Source organism: Ptiloglossa arizonensis, chromosome 5, assembly GCF_051014685.1.
Source record: "Ptiloglossa arizonensis isolate GNS036 chromosome 5, iyPtiAriz1_principal, whole genome shotgun sequence".
Lineage (NCBI taxonomy): Eukaryota > Metazoa > Arthropoda > Insecta > Hymenoptera > Colletidae > Ptiloglossa > Ptiloglossa arizonensis.
Genome location: NC_135052.1, coordinates 4,119,595 through 4,136,523, shown reverse-complemented (window position 1 = coordinate 4,136,523; position 16,929 = coordinate 4,119,595).

Below are 16,929 nucleotides of genomic sequence, written 5' to 3'. Positions count from 1 at the left end.
AAGTCAAAGACAGAGAAAAAAGGGCGTAAAAGAGGAAAAAAAAACGAGTGCTCGAGGGAGTAACCGGCGAGTTTGTGCGGGTGGGAGAGAGAGAGGAGAGCGAGTGAAAGAGAGGGGGAGGCAGAGAGCAGCGCGGAGAAAAAACGATGGCGTATACACGGTGCGGGAGGAAGAGCGTCGCGACACTGTGGATTAAACAAGGAGAGATACGAAGAAGAAGGCAAGAGGAAGAAGAAGAAAAAGGAGAAGAGGAAGAAGATGAAGAAGGAGAAGAAGAAGTAGAAGACGACGACGACGGCGACGGCGACGAAGAAAAAGTAGAAGTAGAAGACAAGAGGTGTCTGGAGGTGTGCGAGAGTGCGCGGTGGAGGGATGTTGAGAACACCGAACGACAAAGAGCAAGAGGATGGACGCGAAGGCGACGACGACCGCGTTGATAACGACACGACGACGATTACGACGATGCAGGCGAGCGTGCGGCAGCGGGTGAAAACGGGACGGATTGGCCGCAGTCCTTGGCCGCCTCCCCCCCCCCCCCCTTACCCGGAAATCGATACAGTCCTTTTAGCTATTTACTGTCTTTTATTATTGCTATGTGTAAGAAGAATAAAAACGACGAACGATGTGTCATAATTGCCGAGACTTTTATCGATGAGAGGGTGAAACGAAAAAAAAAAAAACACGGGAGGGGCGTGATAACGAGGGATGGAGAGTCGCAAAGGCGTAGATCAGAACGATGGTATACGCGAGCGCGCGCGACACGCATACAGAGAAAACACACAATATACACGATATTGCGAAAGTCGAAAGACGAAGCGTGTACACGGTAGCGATCATTCTCTCGTTCTCTCTCTCTCTCTCTCTCTCTCTCTCTCTCTCGGTGTCTTTCGATTCGGTTCGAAACATTACGAATAATTTACGTTCGCGCGTTTTTCTTTTATTTTTTTTTTTGCCATTTCTTATCGGTTTTTTTTTTTTTACGCGAGGGAAATCGTCCGAAAACTCCTCCGACCCCTTGGGCTGGGATCGGAGCGAGTGTGGTATTCTCCGCAACCGCAAAGAAAAACCGTTCTCCCCCTCTTCTTCTCTGTACCACGACGGTGGCCTTGCTCCGCCGCCGCTCTTCCCAGGGGCCGTACGAAGGGCGGCCGTGAGCCCCAATTTCACGACCGCCTGCGGCCCCCACAGCGCTCAACCGCTAGCGCGGAGCCACCATTTCTTCTTACCGTGCGTTTTCTTCCTTCTTCCTTCCGGTCGTCCATATTTCCGCGATTTCGATTAAAGGTGAAAATCGTTTATTGGTCAGAATTATATATACACATATATATGTATATATACAGACATTATATACATGTATATATACATACATTATATGTATATATATGTATGTATATATGCATAGATAATATATATATGTATATATACATATATCGTGCAATCTCGCTCTCGTTGCCCGCGAAATGTAAACGTTATCGATCCTCCCACCCTCTCCCTCTCTTCCACGTAAATCGGAGTCGGAGCCCGAAAAAGGACGAGAAAAACGAAAAAGAAAAGAAAGAAAGGAAGAAATCAAAAGAAAAAGATTTCAAGAAGCGACGCGTATCGGTCGCGCCGCGTGGACGCTTCTCATTCGACTTTGCGCAGCCTCGTACACGTTACACACCGAGAGACACACACTTCATAGCCGCACATCCATACACACGACACGACAACACGACACGACACGACACGATACCGCTACCACTTATTATTACTATAATACTACTGCTACTACTATTACTATAATTGGTTGCTTGTCGATTCGTCTGGCGTCAAGCAGCAACCCAAACTACTATGTAACGATTTTTATTGATAACAAAGAAAGGAATAAACATTGAAATAATAATTATAATCAAAGGTAACTCCCAGGCGTCGTCCAACTATTCGCATCAGTCTCGCTTTTTTAGGTTTCTCTTCGTTTCCTTCAGGGGATGGTAGAAATCGATCATCCCCGAACGTGTTTCCGTTCGATCGTGTTCCGTTTTCCCGCGGAACCCGCCGTGCGGTGAAACCGGACGGCGAACCACGGAGTGACCGACGAAAGGGACGTGGAAACGGACGCGAGCGCGAACGAGAACGAAAATTGGAAGCAAGCCCTAGAACGGATATACGACACGACGGTTGATAACCGCGCGAGACTTCTGCTTCTTGAACGCGAAGAGAGAGTGGGGGCCAACGGGGAAGCTCCCGAGAAGAAGGAAGGCGTAAGGGGGAAATGGAAGGCGTAAGAGAGAACGAGAGAGTGCGAGAGAATGAGGAGAGTACACTTGTGTCGGTTAAAATATTAGAATATAACATTGTAAAGCCGATATATAAATACCATCCTCTCAAGGGTTCTTTTGCATACGTCGACAAACAGTTTCGTAACCGTAACAACATTAATGTTTAAGAAGAATAATAAATTTGTATAAAGCGGTGCAATTCAAGCGTTTTGTTTTCATCCGAATAAGCGCGCTCGAGTGTCGTGCGCGTTGATAAAGATAGTCGTACGTAAAATTCCTCGCTTTACCACCGGATGTCGCGGTCGTATCGAACTTACGATAAAACGCTACGTCTCTTCCGTTCGTGGCTCTGATTAAATCGCGGGTACTTCTTCGACCTCTTCTTCTCGCGCTGCGCGTACTACAGGTCGACGAATTTTGCTCGCGCGTATCGTCGTTGTCTCGTCGTATATTTCGACGGTTCGCGGACGAACGTTAAATTAGAACGCGCGAAATACGTGAACCGAAGTGATGGGGCTACGTCGATCGTTCTCCCGTTTTCGTTCTATTAAACCACTTGATCGCCGCGCCCGAGTCAACTCGGGCAACACAGTCGCCGAATAAACGAGCGAAACCACGTTCAACGACCAAATTGATAAAGAGTCAAACGAGAGAAGACGTATCAAATTTGGAGCAGGAATTTTTAAATAGTATACCTCGGTAACTATAAATATATTAATACTCCTTACGCTTCGGTCTTTTTAAATATTTTCAAAGCGACGTAAGAAAACATTTTCTTATTTTTCTTCTATTTAAACCGACCACCCGAGACCGGGTCAACGGTTGAAACGATTTCGTTCTCACTTACCTGGTAAAGCACGTTCAATCTCGAGTTTCTCCGTTCCGTTCTCCAATAACGCGTACCAATATACAATGTCGTTTAATTTATTTTATAAACTTTTATTTCATTTATTGGCGGATCAAAACGTGAAATAAAACTCTTTACAAAATTACGGAGATTTACATAAAAATCGCTCTCGCTGACTCCCACTCTTTGAAAAAGTGACGTCTCGAAAGGTCGCGAACGAAATGTTCGTTTCTCGAGCGGCGTTCGCTCTCTGCTCGTTTTCGGTTCGTTCGAGAACGATTCGTCGATTCTCCAGGCCTCCCCCGTATTCACCGGAAGTCACACGACGCGAAACTTTGCGCGAGAAACGAAACGCCTCGGACCAAGAGGAAAGCGGCGCGCGACGATACATCGGACACGCGCGTTCCAACGAGTCAATGGCGTAACCTGTAAACGCGTAACTTTATCGAGAGAATTTCGACGTAGCTTTGAGTTACGAATCGATCGATGAAATTGTCGTCGATGTCAGCACCGAGTCATCGGGCGCTTGATTACTCGTACGACTCCTTGCGTAGCAATCGAAACGCGATACAAGTCTTACAATGTACAAGTTGAACGCGGTTTACGTTCACCGTTTTCTCACGTCCCTTCTTCTTCTTTTTCTTCCTTCGAGCGATAAAGCTATCGATTTTGTACTAAACCTTTCTTCGCTACTGGAATCGTCGACCACCATTGGGCCCCTTCAGGGACGACTTGCCGTGTCAAAAATAAAAGTAAAAAAAAGAAAAGAAAAGAAGGTTCGACGAACCGATACCAAATTAAACGAACCCAGTGACGTATCCCCGAGGGTCCCAAAATCGACGAAAAGAGTTATCGTTAAAAATTTGAAAGCCTCGTCTCGTATGGTTTTATTCGCAGACGCGCGTAAAGAGTTCGATACAAGATTCGCGTCTCGCGTTTACTCGCTTCAACATCGATGTTTAAAAAATGTTAAACGGGACCTCTGTATTTTGGTCTCGCCCCGGGCTCCACCGGATAAATAATCCGCCACCGTATCTATCCACGACGTTCATCGATCTTGCAACGATGGTGTGCCCTGCGTTATATGATTCGGGAAATTTAATTACGAATATTTATTCACAATACTAGTGGTTACTTCCATGTTACAATATTTAAAATAACTTAAGAACTAAACGTACACATGTGTGCCGGTATCCCTGAAGAGGTTAGCTCTACCCTCGCGCTCTCGATTCTTCTACCCGTAAAATCGTACAACTATGGCGGAGTTTCGATCGAATCTCCGTCCCGTGACTTCTTCTTCTTCTTTTCTTCTTCTTCTTCTTCTTCTTCTTCTTCTACTTCTCCGGTTCATTTATTGTTCGCGCGTCGTACTCGTGTTTCGCGAAAGAAAACAAAATGCGTAAAAGACGCGCCCAACGATCCGGCCTTAACATCGACTCGCAGCCACGCATACGAAATCGTTGTCGTTCGATTTGTTCGATAACGCCTCTGGTATCCGTACTCCTCTATCGACTAGACGACGAATTGACGATCGCGTTTACATCGTGTAGGTAGGTAAGTGGACTGCGGATGCTCTTAACGATTCAAGCGCGTCGGAAGATGATGGGAACGCGCTGCGTGAAAATGTCTCCAAACTGTTTCGTGCTACGAACACGGAACGCGCGGGGAACGACTAGGATTAAAAAAATAAATTACAACGGCGACAAATCCGTAAACCCAACAACAATCGTGCGTTTCGTTTCGAGCGTTTCTCGATCGACGACGAGACGTTGACGAATCGTGCGTTAACTATGCCCCGTTGATTGTCGACATTCTTTTCCCGACGAATGAAACTCTCCTCCGAAATAGGCATCTCTCTCTCTCTCTCTCTCTCTCTCTCTCTCTCTCTCTCTCTCTCTCTCTCTCTCTCTCGCTCTCGTTCTTCACCCCCAACTTCTCTGTTACACTCACGACCGTGCACTCGTCATTTGGAGTCACCTTCACCGTATTACTTTAGGAGACACGTGTGTACGTATATGGATCCCGATGTGTACTTTACGATCCGCGTTCCGTTTTCATCTTCTCGTGGAAACGTCCATAACTCGTCATCTCGAACGGCACACGACCGTTCGATCTCGAACCGCGGATTCTTTTGTATAAGGCATACGGTTTGGTGCTTAGCTTCTACTTATCTACGATCTCCGAATTCGTTACTCATTAATCGCATCGTTCGCATCCTGCTTGTCGTGTCGTCCATACACGCGAACGTTTCGACTCCATTCCGTTCCATTACCGTCCGTTCTCCTATTCCGTTTTTGTCGCGCGTTTCTTCGAGCGCCGAACTGTCTCGATGACGAATCACCGTCCTCGTCGCTGGGAACGTCGAACGTTACGGAATCCGTATCGTTCGACGACAACGGCGACGACGACGACGACCATGACGACGACGAAGTCGGGAAGAAACTCGATCGCCCCGCTTTCCTGTTTCTCGACGAACTCGACCACGAGAACAAAAGAAATCGGGGAAAGACCGACTATTCGCGGATGGGTACGTGTTTACGGTGGAGGTTTATGTATTGCGCGTAAAATGAGATACCACCTTCGGCGAATGTTGCTTTACGAACGTTCGTTTAATTGGCATTAAATTTCAGTTAGCATTTTAACCTTTATTAAACTACCTTTAAACTTAGAGTCTTATCAGGTAGGTGTTGTCGTCGCGTACCAACGGATGTACGACAAAGCGCGGCCAATTCTTGTGGCTCCCGTAACTCGTAGCGCGCGGCGTCGTGGCCGCCCGATGCTTCTCGAATGCCCATTCTCGCCGTCCCGGTGCCATCTTCGATCGAACGATGATCGCGGAACAGCTCCTTCCCTATCCTTTCGCGTTCTTTTTTACGTATCACCCGCGCAATCGGTTATTTACAGGACTCACTGTACACAACGCTGTAGCAAGACCGTAACGCGCGCTACACCATAATAATAAAACCGCATGGAAAAAGCAATGTCGCGCGTTTCACGCAAACCTATTTTCGCGGTCGACGCGACGTTTCTCGTTTCTCTTGTCTTCCATCGCCCCTACGTCTAAGCGCAAATACTCGCCGATCGGTTCCGTAGGTCGTCGTTCTCATCGACTCTCGTACGCGCGTGACCTTCCCCGCTTACAAGCGACCGATCTTTCTTCACCGTTTCGATGCGACGAATTCTTCCCCGCTTACGAGCTTTTCATCGCTTCGGTGCAACGAATTCTCCTCGAGTCCACGCGATCGTCTTTCTCCCCGCTTAGACGCAACGAATTCTCCTTGCCTCGATGCAACTACCTTTTCCCCGCTTTCGTGCAACGATTTTTATCCAGCTAGAGACAACCGGAGTCATTGCTACCCTTTTTTTTCGTCGATGGATCGACACTGTTCAATTTGGACTATTTTTAATCGTACGTATGACAAAGTAAACTCTAATTTCAATTATTGCTCTAGCGAGACACTTTGAGGATATGCCGGTTAAACGTTTAGTATCAATTTATTCCTTATTAAAATGGACAGTGGAAATTCGTTTTATTAAAACGGACACTCTTTGCGTCGTTCGTAAATGTCGGTGTAAGCGATTTCTCCTCCCAAAGTGTAGGTGTATTCGACCACTGGAAAATATTAACGTCGATGGAACACTCGGAAGCTGTTAAACGAACGTTGGAAGAACGTTGCTCGAGATACGACCGAGAACTTCGTTCGGACGATGCCTAGAATCGTTCGAACGATCGAGAAATCCAAAGGAGGATATTTCGACGAAGCGGCTATTTAAGGAAACAGATAGAAAATTATTTTATAGTCTTGACTCGTGTGCAAATTTTACATATCTTTCTCAAAATGAAGTAAGATGCTCCAAATCGGTGTTTCCTTTGGTGTAGATCGTCACTCACTGACTGGTTTCGGATGGGTTACGATAAATATTAAAATACAAGAGTAGTTTAAACGTTCGTTAGAAGAGTTTTGCATTGTAACCGATCGATAAGTTTACAAACTAGCTAAATGTAATCGATTAAAAAATTGAAAGTAGTAAAGTTACTCTTCGTTTTAAAATATTCGTTACAAGAGGTCGCGAAAAATTACCATTTTCGAAAGTGGATCGTCGTCCGTAAAAGTTCCGAAAACTACTCCGAATGATATATGTAAACAATTCTAATAATTTGCGATCCTGAACTTTCGACCGGGGGTGTGTACGTGCAACAAACGGTACGATAAACTTGTCGAGGGTTGTATCGAAATCTTGATTCGGGATAAGAAAGGTCGATGTCTGTGAAAGAAAGCTGTACCTTCCCCGCATATTTGCAAACCACTGGAACCGATTAGGTCGCGTACAAGCGGGGAACTCTGTATTCGGATGCAATCGGTCGCAGGAGAATCTTCGAAACGGAAGAGAGAATAACGCGCATGCGCTCGCGCTGTCGATACGTTCGAGGCAAGTCAAGTGAAAAAGCACGAGAAACGTTCGATTCGACGCGTCGCTAAATGTACGCGGAGTACGTGTCGGTCCGAGGGACCGTAGGATATCGCATCTATAAATCGGTCAATCTATCTAACGAACAGCAAGAAACGATAAATATATTTCTGTACAGGTCGAGCTCGACACGCCGCGAGACAGTCTTTGGCATTCAAGCGACTCTCCGTACGATCGACTTTGTCAAAAATCCGAGGAGAACGTGTTACGTCGAATCCAAAATTATTCTAAATATAACTTTGTAGTTTATCGTTATTATCGCCACCATTCGTTATATTATTAGCTATATGATCTCAGTTGTCTATATATATTATTAATAATAATACCGATTACCAATAATAGTAATTAATTCATTCGTTAATTCGTAATAATAATTGTTATCGTTTCGTAATGATAATTCGTTATCGTGCGCACGTATTGGCGTGTAACTGCATTTCTGCATACGTGTATAATGCTTTCGGTAGTAGTACCAAGGTATCGATAATGATCATAATAACAACAACAACGTTACTGATGATGATAATGATGATAATGATGATGATGATGATGATGATGATGATAATAAATAATAATAAATAATAATAATGACGATGATGACGGTACAGACAGTGGTGATTTGCAAATAGAGACGATAGAGAAAAATAATGTCCTCTGTAGTAGCGGTAGTGGTACCGGTAGTATGCAGTTGGGATGACAATAGTGATGATGATGATGATGGTGGTGATGATGGTAATAATAATAATGCTAATAATAATAATAATAATAATAATAAGACGAAGAAGAGTGTTATCATCGGTGATGATAATGATATTCGTAATGATGATAATAATAATAATCATAATAATTATAGTAGTAATAACAACAACAATAACAGCGCCAGCGTAATGAAAATAATACGAATATAGTAACGCGTTAACGTTTCCGGAAAGTTATAATCGTATCGATAATAATGCGTCGTACGATAATCGCTGTTCGTTCGTCGCGATTTGCTTACGCGCGAGCGCGCATTTCTACATGTTTCCTACGCTCTTCTCCCCGTTGCTGGTGTGGTCACACGCCGCCTAACGCAAGTATATATGAAATATTCCAATACTTTGAATACAGGATATTTTATACTTTATTACTCGCTCACTAGAACGTATTCGTCGCGCGTTAAATACAAAAAGGAAGATGAAAGGAAACACTTAGAGTTCGGTGCTCGCGATCACGTCGGCCGGTCGGCGGGTAGGAGGGGTGGGGGAGTGGATCGATCGATCGTTTCGTTCGATCGATCGATCTTCGCGCAGGTCGATCGGTCGAGTGGCCGCGACCGCCGATCGTCGATGCGTCAATAAGAAAGCCGATTATTGCATTTTCTTTCTTTTCTTTCTCTCTCTCTCTCGTTTTTTTTTTCATTTTTTCTTTTTTTTTTTTTTCGGCATTGCTAATCGAGTAGCCGCCCGTTCCAATCGACTGATCTAACCTTCCACATCCCGATGAGATTATTACGACTTAACCGATGACACACACACACACACTCTCTTTCTCTCTCTCTTTCTCTCTGCAAAGTAAAAACTCCTTTGAATCGAAAGCCAGCGTCGTTCGATGGAGTCTCGCGAATGCGGTTCGATCGTCGAAATCACCGCTTCTCGTCGCCTCGCGCGAGCTAAGCGGCCGCGATCCCCCGATCGCCGAGGGTATCTCGGGCGTCGCCCGAGATGAAGTGAAACGAATCGAAATTATCGAAACTCGAATCGCGACGCGAACTTGACCGAGCGCTCGACGAGACCTCGCGGCACTCTCGGTGACACGTTTTGCTCGTAGTGTTCCTCCGTGTCGTTTCGCGGTTCTCGAGCGCGTTCAACGAGCGCGCAGGGATAAGTCGCGCGAGCGAAACGAAATTGAGTGAAAACGACACGACGACGATGATGATGATGATGATGATGATGATGATAATGATGATTACGGGAATCGGGAGTGGGGTGGGTGGGTGGGTTGGAATAATCGTAAACCGAGGAAGAATAATGAGAAACGTAAAGATACGCAAAAAGATTTACCCACGGGCTCCGTCGTACTTGTTGTTTCGACGACACCGTCGTTGTCTCCCCGTCGTGATTGCCGATCGGTGGACTAAAAGGTCGACGAGATTGGACGAAGGAACGCGAGCGAACACGTTGCTGCTGCTGCTGCAGCTGCTGTTGCTGTTCTGCCGCCGGCCGGTTCGGTCGCGAAGCTGGCACGAGGCTCACTGGACGATACAGCAGCAAGTGCTGTTCGCCAGAGTACTCGTAGCGATGCGTTGCTGCCGACAAGGGTGCTGTTGTCTCGACGCGTGTCTCTGTCGTTGGTAGCGCGTCACCCTGCCGCACCTGGGCTATTGGTTTTCCAGCGAGTAATGGCGCGACCTCTTCCAGAAACCCTTGAAGAATCCTTTCTTCTTAGGCGCGTCCCCGCATTCGGCGGCTGAAACGTAACATTCACAAGATTCTCTTGGCTCGCGCGAGCATAGTCTTCTTCCCTTTCCCGTTGATACGGTACCGCACCGGAGACGGACATTTTTTGGGAACGTTTGGACATTTTTTCACGCGAGGAAGCTATCGTGCATCGTTGCTACGGGGAAAAACGATACGCGAGAAATGTAATTCGATCGAACGACAGACCGGTGAAGGAAATTTGAAGAATTTTCCCGCGCGTTTTTGTAAATTTTAGGGCTCGCGAAAGGAACAGATTCGCGGATGTAACAATTTTTGGCAGAGGAGATAGGTGTCTACTTTGTATCACGATTGTTACCAAGGTGAAAAGAAAAAGGCTCTGTAACGTACATCGAGATGAAACCTAATCCCGAAAATATTGCTACAACGAGTTTTTATAGGACGAAACGAAAGAAACGGACAAATTTAGGAAGAGTTACACGCAGAGTTGGCGTACATGCCCGATGGAGTAGATAAATAAAACGGTAGTGTCTGGTTTCGGTTGGTTATGTTTAGGTAGTGCGCTCCATTCTTATCGCGCGTCGAATCGAATTTCATTTACTAATGGAAATGAACATTTTTTAAACTTCGCGACACGTTCGTGGCATTATCAACGATGGATAGGCGGGGTTTTCCCGATGAAAACGAGTCCAAACGCGATCCGATTCGGACAATTTTTCATTACGCGTAATTGGATGTGTTTTTTTTTTTAAGAATCGATCGATATAATGCGAATTATTAAAATTCGTCCGAAGGAGGCCGTTTCGGGAGTCATTCTTATCGGGAAAATCGCAGCTACCGGTTGATGATGCTCTCGCGACGATACAATGACAAATGTACAAATTGTAATTTTCATTAAAGACTGAAGTTCGATACCGTGCGCGTATCTCGACGCTCTGAGCCAGGTCGGAAACACAACCGGTATCGAAGACGATTCTGATATTTCGTTCGAGTACGGATACGTTGTTTCTCGTATCCGGGGACCACCGTTGAGAATCGGTGAACCCCCGCGCGCCTGGATTTTTACACGCGTTTCCAATGGCGCCTCGTATCACCGTAACTACTGCGCGTGAATTACTCGATGGCACGCGGGACGACACAGGGGCGAGAGGAGTACCTCGTTCGTATCCGCCATTGATACTTTTCTCGTTGCTCGGTTCAGTTAGCACGTGGGGCTTCGTTTGGCAAATGATACGCCAGATGCTATAAATAGCGAGCCGATTCAAAATTAGACCCGCATTCCTTCCACGTGCCATAAATCGATCCACGCACAGTACGTTAGTCGGTCGAATTCCGGTATAAAATTCACGAACGCGTTTTCGATGCGCCGCGCGCCACGAATATGCGAGAAAAGTAAAAATCGATGTTACCGACCCCCCAAATGAGAATACCCCTTTAAATTAAAGTTACCTCGTCCGAAAGAATCACCGAAGCTACGCCAAGGGCTGTCACGTATTTTAGCCACGTTTTTACTCTCGCTATATGTTAATAGGGGAAGCGTTGGCAATTGTCTGCCGCCTGCATAATAATCGACGGTCTTTCCGGCCATTGCTTCGAATCGACGGACGTTGGAGCCACATCGACGCGTCGCGATCCATGCCCGATTCGATGAAATTGCCTTCCGCCCGGTAGGATCGTTCCTTCATCGGGCAATGGACTCTTTTACGATAATTTCCCGACGACGCTGAACCTGGCCGCGCGGAAGATCATTGGAGGGCTGCCCACGGCTTTTCGTGGACCGTCTTTCTCGTTGGTCTTTTCGCGACAAGGACGATCGATCGAATCTGGCGGCAAACCTCCTGCGAACCTCTTGGAAACTTGGATCGCGTACGAGTCGTTTGATCCTTTCAACTTTGTGGGTCTTTTTCGCGAGAAGAGGGATTCGCGCACAGTATGTGTCCGGATATTCGGTTTGTCCGTGATTTTTGGCGAGCTGTTTTCTTCGCGAAACGGAAAATCGATCGAATCGGTGAGAAATCTCTTGAAATTTTCGATTGTATACGGATTGTCTAGTCCTTTGAGCTTTGTGGATCTTTTTCGCGAGAAGAGGGATTCGTGCACGCAGAGTACGTGTCCGGATACTCGGTTTGTCCGTGATTTTTGGCGAGCTGTTTTCTACGCGAAGCGGAAAATCGATCTGCAGAGGACCTTTTGTACGGATCGTCCAATCCTTTAACTTTGTGGGTCTTTTTCGCAAGAAGAGGGACTCGTGCACGCAGAGTATCCGGATACTCGGTTTGTCCGTGATTTTTGGTGAGCTGTTTTCTTCGCGAGATGGAAACTCGATCGAATCGGTGACAAATCTCTTGAAATTTTCGATTGTATACGGATCGTCCACTTCTTTGAGCTTTGTGGATCTTTTTCGCGAGACAGAAAATGGATCGAATCGGCGACAAACCTCTTGAAACTTTCGATCATATACCGGTCGTTTGATTCTTCTGGTGCCGAGGGATTCGTACGCGACGAAAGTTTGCCGAAGGTTTGTCCGTGAAAGAGATCAGCGAGAAGGACGGTCGAGCAAACCCGTGGGCAAACCTCCGGCGATCTTCCGGGCATCCTCGTTGCGTACGGGTCGCTACACGATCGAAACACGGTCAAGGGATTCTTTCGGAGAACGGTCCACGTTGTTCGACTAACCACGCTAGACGCGGCTCGACCGTGACTCGGCCCTGACACGACGACAGTATGCCAAGGCGATCGTGACGATCGTGCACCGCTTCTAACTGCCGCTGATCACGCACACCTACACCTACGTTCGGCCGAGACACCGAGTACGGTGTTCGCTGAGAAATTGTCGCGATTTTTCACCGAGAATTGTCACGTGGTTGTACCACCCCTCCCCCGCGTTAACTGTACCTCGCTGGCTCTCGCTGTCCATCACTCTCGACCCCGATATACAAGGTGAGTCGACTAACTTGACCACCTTAAATTACTCGCGAAATGTTTGCCGTATGAAAAAATATTACCGGTAAAAGTTGCACGGTACCAAGGTAGACACGCGTGGACAACGGATCGGTTCTTCGCTATCTCGCTTTCTTATCGAGACGCGACGATCACCTTGAGTTTTATTAAACGCGTGGCCGACGCGTTTCATTTTTGAACGCGCGCACCAAGGTACGCGAGCTCGAAGGTATAAATAATTACCGAGAAATTCGGCAAATAATATCCGACCGGGCCACCGTAGCCAGAGAGAGTCGAGCAGAATGGTTCGCGATCAACGAGCAACGTCCCCGAGTATGCAATTTAATTAAACTCGAGTTAACCTTCGTATCTCGATGAAAAAGCGAGATATCGAAAATCTGATGTTGCGTCACTTCCGCTTGCAATATTTTCTTCGTAAAGTTTACAGTTTTGGAATAATTTAAGGGGGAGGGGACGAGGATGAATGACTCACTTTGTAGACAAAGGCGAGCAGCCGGGCAGATAACCGCGATCAAATTTCCCATTAACGAGTTTTCACGGTGCACCGTAAGTGTATCGGGTATCGAGTATTTAAACAGGGAAACGATCGAGGTAATTAATACGGGTACACGGTTTTATAGGTACCGCGGTAAAATCGTTAATTGTGCTCAGTTACCAATTTTGCGTTCTTCCGGTTCATCGGAATAACGAAACCGTAGAAACAGTGAATATTTAACAGTAGGAGTAACGGTGTGTCGCTCCCGACTCTACCGTTGCTCTCGGCGCAAGAAACTCTGAAAAAGCATTTTTTTCTGAAAAAAGAAAAGTCTGGCAGAATACGAACACCGGATTGCGTTGCGCTATAGGCACCACTGTTTTACATATTTCCGCGATACACGAGCACATCTTGTATTTCTGTTTTTAATCGTAGCAACGTTGGATCTTCTCTCTACGTGCACGAAATTTCTCGCGTATAAATATTATCTCGATCGACCACCGGTTATTACGTTACAAAGCAGCGTTGGTCGGTGGGTTCGTCTACGCGACGAATACCGGCTCGAAACAAAGAATAATGTTTCTTTGTGTCGTAAACGAGAAAAACTTTTGTACAGGCAGTTAGATAGACGGTAACTAAATATTGAGCACGATACTCGTCTCGCGCGATGTTTTCAATAAAATTCAATTAAATCCACGCTGTACGTATTCCCCGCGCAGATGGCTATAAATATTATCCCACTGTACGCGAAACATGTGCATTTTAATGTACACTCCGGTATCTTTTTTCTCGTTGCAGCTGCGAGTGCGGATAAAATAATAACGAAAAGGTGACGTATAGATTCAGGGTTTGACCATTTTTTCGTACGATTTGTCGATGAAAATTTCATTATTCCTATCCGTTTTCTTTCACCCTTGGAAAATTGATTCGATCGTACTCCATTGTACCGTGTTCTCATCTCTTTGAGGAACAAACAAGCGGAAGAGGTCAGAGGTTTATCGTCTATCGTTTATCGTTCGATAGATCGACTTTGTCTATTACAGTGGAATCGGGAGTAGACGCAGCGGCGTCTTTCGGTAACGGAGTTCGCGTCCGTGTTCGTCAAGACTAACGAACGGATGCGGAAACGATGGACGGACCGACGGAAGGAAGGAAGGAGGGAAGACAGACCCGTGGAGAGATGTAAAGCGAGCGAGAACGAGAGAACGATGCGTACGGATCAATACCAATAGCGCGCGGGCTATACAACGTTTAGTAGACGCAGATACTTGGGTGTGTCTGATCTCTGCCGCGCAGCATCGCGGCTACCACGGGACTTGAACCTTTGATGTCTCGGTCTCGTCAAAGACCGCTTCTCCACCTTCCATCTAACTACCACTTTAGCTTTCGAGTACGGCAAATTCCTTCTTTCTAGTGACAATTTTTTGCACCGTGCACGAGGAATCATTCCTGCCATTGTTTCGTGTTCATTCAACGCGTCAAAAACTCGTCGACTCGAGCGGTCGACGATCCCTCGCGCGAGATTTCGGTAAAGGAAGACAAATTTTCGATATTCTCCAATCGTTTTCGTTACATTTCGACGACGTTACCGGATAGATCGCCGAGATCTCGGTGCGAGCCGTTTAATTAGTAATGGCTATTAAACGCGTTCAATTATTGGTAAATTTTACACACGCTTTCGAATCTTACAAATACGAGAGTATTTGTAAGCCTACAAATCCTCGAGCAAGTTCGTGTTCGGATTCATTTTCCTCGGGAAAACATCGCCAATTCATTGGTAATATTCACGCGAGGGTACAAGGATGAATCTTAGTGAAATTTGATCTCGAAACGCGTCCGACCCCGCTTTGAGGTTTTAATCGCCGTATGCGCGGGTAATGCCAGACTCTTTCCCTGTTGCTCCGTCTCGCTCACAATCCTCCGAATCCCCTTCACTTTCCTCGAAAGGGGGAGGGGGTACACGCGGCGCTCGACCTCCTCCTCCTCCTCCTCCTCCCCTCTCTTCACTCGAGATACAAATCGCTACCTACCCCGTTTTCGAGAACTCGGCTCGCTTTTGTTACTCGAAAATGGAAATTACCGTGTCTCGTTTCGTTTTCTCTCGATACGAGCTTCGACGATAACACGATTACCGATCGGCGCGTACTTATATCGCGGTGTCGGTGTTCGAACGACACACTGTGCGAATCTAAACGAAATTCGCGAACGGTTGCGACTCGATTAGCGGGAATCGATCGTTTTCGATCGTCACGGAACCGCGTGTTGACAATCGGCGAGAGAATTTTTGTTTCATACGTTACAACAACAAGCATTACACGAGAAAATTGTTCTCGACTCGCAAACCCGATCGACGGAACGTTCGCGTTGTAAATAGGGTTTGATCTCTGCATCCCTCTCTCGGTAAGCGGTAGTTTCCAAAAATAATCGGGGCATATTAATAGACCCGTTAGATACAGATGGGAGGAGGCGAGGCGGACACCGGTTAAACCCCCAATGAGCGAGGAGAGGGACCGGGTATTTTCGAACGCTATGACTCTATAGTTATGTTACGCGTAGCGGTGCACGCGCGTGCACTAAATTCGGTCGCGGAGACAGAGAGCGGTAGGTAAAGCGATCGTTCGCGAGAACCGACGACTGAACGAGGAACGACGCGAGGCACAATGGGGGGTACGTAGCAAATGTTGCACGGTAATTGATACGAACAAAAGTAATCGTAATAATCGTAATCGTTAACCGCTAGCTCGATTGGACGGTCATTTATTTGTAATTTATTCGATTCGTTCAACGACTTTAATTATCGTATCAAGGAACAGAATAGAGAAACGATATACAAGTAGGATAGCAGTATCCCTCGATACAGAACGAGAAATATTTTCCGTTCCATTCTATGGAAGCAAGGGGAAACGACAAGGTAAGCGAATACAATTGTTTCGCAACCTGACCCAAAGTAATCATAGATATTAGTCGTCATTAGTCAGTTTACATTTTGCCCAAGATGCCACAGTCGTAACGACCCATTTCGACGAAACTTTACCGGAAAGTAATCATGTCATCATTGGCTCAAAGTAATCATAATGGTTATCGTTAGTCGGTTTACATTTTGCTCAAGACTACCACAGAGATAAAGATCAGTTTTGACGAAATTTTACCGAAATGTAATTACCAATTACGTTGTACCGTAAGAAGAAATTCTTGGACGCTTCTGTCTCGAAGCTGAAATCGCACGGAGAATCTTTCCAACTGGCCATACACATGCATCAACATGTTGTTCATGAAACCGGCAGTACGCTGGTTACCGATAGAGCCGAGGATCGTTTCGATAGCATCGGTACATTTACGTTTGTAATTGATACTCTTTCATCAAACCGTTCTGAATGCCTTCAAACGAGTCGAGACTCACACAAACCCGTGACTATCTTATCGATCGCTATCGATCAATCAAGACTCGATACCCGTTTAATTACAAACACGACTCGTTAGAGGTATGCGATGCGACCGTGATTA